Here is a 6,133-nt window from a genome sequence, read left to right as displayed (position 1 = left end):
AGGGTCTGTGTGGGGATTACAGGAGGAGCGCAGCTGCTTCCCTCTTTGTGTGCAGCAGCTGATTGCTAAAAGATACAAAACTGGAGAACTGCGTGTGTGTTGGCCCCGGGGAGCCCAGCAGCGGCAGAGCAGCGGGGGGGCGCAAACAACACCCAGCGTCTTCAAAGACATACTGACGGCTGGGGACGCTGCTGCGGCACGTAGAGCGATTTTAATCTTTGAATATGTTTACAATGTTTTCCTGTGTAAAAGCCCGTGGCAACAGTGTCCTCAGTCAAAATGTAAAACCCGGTTGTATTCCTCCGGTTCCAGGAAACGTCAAATAATCACAGCTTGGTGGATAATTACTGAAGCAGGATTGTTTTCTTGTCAAAGAATGCTTTTTGGGAGACAAGACAAAAAGATCAGAGTGAGCGCTCTTCCTTGATCAGAGAACCTCTGGCTGCAGGAGAAATGCTAACTGCTAATCCACTAATATGCTAATAGTTCATTCAGCACCTTTGCTAACGTTAAAAATTTCCTGGTAACTTCTAAAGCGTTAATCTACGTGGCTGTTTTGAAAACCTTTAGCTGAATAAAGTTCAACGTGTGTTGAAGTTTTGTTTACCAGCTGTTCAGTTATTCTGTTAGACGTTCGTGCTCTTATTTTGAAGTGGCTGAAGACGCAGCAGTTCCGTTTCCTCTTCTCGCATTCTCTCTCTTTCCTCTTCTTAGAAACTTTATTTCAAACAGGAAACATACAGGAACAAAATAAAACATAAATACAATATTTAATGATCTTATAGAATATGTAAATTATGTCAAAATAAAATTAGTTGAAATATTTCAACGACATTTAGCGCTTTAGCATTAGCATCTGATAAACCTTTAATGTTAGCAAAAACTAATGTTTATGATTAGTGCTTTAGGTTAGTATTACAAACTTTTTGATTACTGTGCATACCCACAGCATGATGCTGCCAGCACCATGTTTCATTCTGGGTATAATGTGTCCAAGGTTAGTTTCCTGTTTCCTTGCAGTAGTTAGTGGTAAATAACCACTGGGGTGTCAGTTTGTGTGTTGAAGTTTGTGGTTTTAATGTGACAAACTGAATAAATGAATCTGCAAAGTCCTGTAATTAAAAATGTTTTTGTAACCTGCTGGAGCTCTGCAGGTTGGGATAAATCTTTAAAAACTCTTACAGGTGTTTACCTGCACTAATCAGCTGCTACGCCAAATCATTTTCTTTCTCAGTGTCTGATCCAAATGAATGAAAAACAGTTTGACTGTTTCTCAGCATTTTGACTTCCTCTATTCAGCACTAAGTGCATCATGAGCTTAAAGTTGCTTTTAAGCAGCATCTTGGAAACTTGAGCTGCACAGTTAAAAGTAACCTGCGCAACTTGGGTGTCTTCATGGATGGAGCAATGTCCATGGAGCGGCACACAAATCAGCTTGTTAGAAACTGTTTTTTCCAAATTCGGAACATTTCTAAACTCCGTAAAATGGTGACTCACGGTGAACTTGAGATGATTGTTCATGCTTTTGTCTCATCGAGACTGGATTATTGTAACAGCCTGTTTACATGTCTTAATAAAAGGGAGTTAATGCGTCTGCAGGTAGTACAAAACTCTGCTGCACGATTGCTCACCTGCACCCACAGGAGGGAACATATCACGCCCATCCTCAAACGCCTGCACTGGTTGCCTGTGTCTTATAGGATGTACTACAAAATCTTGGTACTGACTTTCAGAGCCCTCCATGGACAGACGCCAGACTACATTAAGAACCTCCTACAGCCTTATGTTTCGATTAGGAGCCTCAGGTCGTCGAACCTGAACTTGTTGACGGTTCCTCGGACCTTTCTTAAGACTCGTGGAGACAGATCTTTTAAAGCTGTGGCGCCTCGCCTATGGAATGAGCTACCTTGCACCATTCGATCTCTACATTGTATAGACACTTTTAGGAAACAACTTAAGACCCACTTTTTTAAACTTGCTTTTTAATGTAATATTGTGTTTTAGTGTTGGTATGTTTGTTTTAATTTGTTTTAAATTGTTTTTATTTTTATAAATTGTGCAGCACTTTGTGACTCTGGTCTGTGAAAAGTGCTATAGAAATAAAGCTTACTTACTTACTTACTTACTTTTTAGAGCTAAGTGTTGATATCTCTGCCTTACAGAGTTTGAGTTGCAGACTTTCTTCAGATTAATATTTTCTACAACCTTCTCATCTGATTCTGTAAAAAATTGCAACATTTTAAAAAGCACTAATTTCCTAAATATGATAAATTTGAGATAAAGGCAGCAGCTCTGTTGCAGTGAGCTGTAAATGTTCACAGCTCTTTTTGGTGCATTATTTTTGAAAATATGGTTCCTACAGATAAGTTTTCCCTGTCTGATGCCTTTCTGTGTCCTTCGTGGAGCTTCTCTGACTTAATTACTGCAGATAAAGAAGACATAAGAGGTTCTGAAGTGGCTTGAGCCTGGAGAAGGAGACGGATTTATCTCTCATAAGGAAACAATAAAGGCCTATCTCTCAGCAGCAGCAGACTGCTTCTGGCAGATTTAGGCAATTACAGAGAAAGAGGAAGGCTGCCGCTGCTCGTCAGCTCTGAACCATAAATATGTGTTTCTGCACTCGGTGCTTCACACACGGAGGAGGAGAGAAGGGAGTCAAACACAGAGCAGACAGGAGTTCCCCAGAGAGCCTCCCTCGGTTTGTTTCTGGGTTTCCAGGCTCAACTGGAGTGGAAGGATGTAGTCCAGGTGAGCGCTGCGTCTTTTCAGCTCCGATAAACCGGCTGTGACCGAGACGCATCCGGAGAACGAGGAGACGGGCCGGAGCGATGGAGCAATGCTTCACTGCTGTTTTCTCTGCTGGTCCATTAGGCGTGTACGGGAAGCCAACTGGGACAAAACTTTGAACGTTTCTCCATACAGGGAGAGAGAGATTTTTACAGGAAGGGTTAAATTCACAGAGAGAGTTTGTTAAAGCGACTAAAGTTATTTAGGTTTATTTATGAGGTACAACAACTGGAGGCGTAACACATAACAGAGAATGTATTTGGTGTTTATTAACCATTACAAACCAAAGAAAATAATGGTGCATGGTGATGTCTTCTTACTTACAGTCCAGCTTCAGTATTTTGAAACCAAACAAGCTAACAGAAGTACAAAGTGAAAATGAGTTGCATGAAATACACAAATCTAGGAAAGAATACATGAAAACATGCATAAATGTTCAATTTTCAGCAGTTAAATAAAATTTTTATGCGTCACCCGAGTAGAAATAGTGAGACTGTAATGGAGAACCAAATACTGATCCCTGAGGTTCACCATAAAACAACTCAGCCATCAAGGAAGTGTTACAAACTGAAAAGTTTTATGGTGTTTAATGTAGGATTGTGAGAGGCTGAAACCGACAGATAAAAGGTTGAAGTAGTTTGTTTTAAAGGAAAAATTATATATTTCCCCCTAAATATAGGGGAAAACAACAGTAACAACAGTAAGCCTTCCTGTTACTAGAACAGTAAGCCTTCCTGTTCTAGTAACAGGAAGGCTTACTGTCAGGAAAAGCTGCTGTTATAAGAGATTTATGTCTATTAGATAATTAGATTTTGGGTGCATTCACACCAGCCTGGTTTTCTCCACTTTACATAAACATGACAGAAACTTTCCATAAGAAGCAAAGACAGAAATAAAAAATGCATCCAGACGGTTTGGATTATTTCTGAGTAATTTTCTCAGAGTTGACCCGTCTGGCTTTTGGGTCTTTGTCATGATGGATGTGACACAAACAAACATGAACATAAATTTAACAGAAACGTTGTCAACCAGTTTCTGCACCACAGAGTCAATAAACACGTTTTCACCGAGGATCTCTAAAGGTTTACATAATCTTAACATTTATCATCACACTGACTGCACACAAAATAGACCAGGATCTATTTGCAAAACTTATTGTGAGAGAATATAAAGAAAAATGTAGATGAGAAACTTTCCTAGTTCAAAAGGAAAAAAAAAAAAAAAAATATATATATATATATATATATATATATATATATATATATATATAATAAATAATAAATAATTCCCCTCTCACCCTCCGCGGGTGGTCTGTTTCATCCTCTGAGCTCGGGTCCTCCACCAGAGGCCTGAGAGCTTGAGGTTCTCCTCCAGTATCTTGGCTGTGCCTAGAACTGCACATTTCTGGACTGAGATGTCTGATGTTGTTCCTGGGATCTGTTTGAGCCGCTGCTCCAGTTTGGGGGTGACTGACTGCCCCGAGGGCCCCGATGACCACAGGCACCACGGTGGTCTTCACCTTCCAGGTCTTTTCCAGTTCCTCCCTGAGGCCCTGGTATTTCTCCAATTTCTCGTGCTCCTTTTTCCTGATGTTGTAGTCACTTGGTATTGCTACATCCACCACAATGGCTTTCCTCTGTTCTTTATCCACCACCACAATGTCCGGTTGGTTCGCCATTACCATCTTGTCTGTCTGGATCTGGAAGTCCCACAGGATCTTAGCTCGGTCATTCTCCACCACTTTTGGGGGTTTTTCCTCACTCTGATCTCGGGGCTTCCAGTCCATATTCTGCAGTCCATATGTCTTTCCATGAAAGCATACATGGAACGACATATATATATATATATATATATATATATATATATATATATATTTGTGTAATAATTGTTTTGTTTTTCTTAAAACTGCATGACTAATAATCATACCACTCTTCATAATGACAGCAAATATTTGTTTTCCTAATTTTACTGATAATGGACACATGATTAGAGCAATATAAGGAAACCAGCTAAATTATTGCATCGTCAGCAATCAGTACCTAAATAACAGAAACTGTTTATTTCCCACTGACAAGTAGCCCAGCAGTGACTAAAGTAAATGAAATTTCTTCAGTAAAAACAGATTAATTTAGCGAGCAGCGTATTTATAACCAGTGTGTGAAACACTGGGAGCTGCAGATGAATTTATTATGAGCTTGTTTTGCCTCATTTTCCCCAACACAGAGAGCAGTTTCTGCTCCAGTGACTGCAGGTTGCGATTAACTCCAACAGTCATCACACTCAGCCAGTTATCATCATCATTATTACCATTTGAAAAGCAGCATGGCGGCTCCGTTTCTTCCTCTCCTGCTTCTTCTCCTCTAATCTTCCGCAGAACTTCCAGTTTCCCACTGGATGGAAGAAATTTAAACTTCAGCAGATAAAATCTAGAAATGCTGCAAATCATGATTTTTAGTCAGTCGTGTTTTTATCTGATCGTCTTCTAGTTTGCTTCAGCGAATTACACAGGCGGATAAAGGACAGATTTGTGAGGCGGATGAAGTAATGGGAGTGGTGGGCAGCTGTTTCTGTGTTCCAGGCTGGAATGGAGAGCAGCAGAGCTTCATAATTATGAGCTGCGTATCGCAGGAAAACAACGTGGTGCATAAATAAACACCAGCATGACGCACCAGAATGCAAATGGGAGGTGATGGCAGCAGGCTCCGGCTCTTTCTGCACGAATTCATCTGAACCATTGACTAAAACACCCAGGAGAACATTTCTCAGAATATGTAGCTTAGCTCCAAATGAGGCCGGCTGTTTTATCCGGGGTCAGAGGTCAGTGGCCTCTCATTTGCTGATGTTTTACTCTGATTGTTCAGTTTGTTCCCACCCAGGGGACGATGATTCAGATCCGCTTCGATAGCCGACACTTTAGAGTCATTTTCTATATTCTAGTCAAAGGTTGCTGAAGGAAATGTGCTGCATGATGGAGGTTCTGGGTTTGGATCCTGGATTGGACTGTTCCTGCATTTAGTTTGAAGGCTCTCCCAAAGTAGGCACATTGATGTCTACATCCTGTCATAAGGTGTGGTTGGTGGTGGTGAGAGAGAGAACGCAGGAGACCCAGGATGTAGATGAAGTGATGAATTTAATGATAATGTCGAGGTACAGCACAACGGGGAGCACAAGGAACACAGGAAACAGACTGGTACACACGACGAGGATCCCACGAAGAACACAGACAACAGGTGAGACTAAATACACACAGGAGTAATCAAGGGAACGAGACACACCTTGGAAACCATCAACGGGGAAGACGCAGAGACAGGACTCACAGAGAAAAAACTCAAAAATAAACACACAG

This window comes from Poecilia reticulata, chromosome 3, assembly GCF_904066995.2.
Source record: "Poecilia reticulata chromosome 3, P_reticulata-male-v2, whole genome shotgun sequence".
Lineage (NCBI taxonomy): Eukaryota > Metazoa > Chordata > Actinopteri > Cyprinodontiformes > Poeciliidae > Poecilia > Poecilia reticulata.
The sequence above is the reverse complement of the archived record's forward strand: the minus strand, read 5'-3'. Positions refer to the sequence as shown.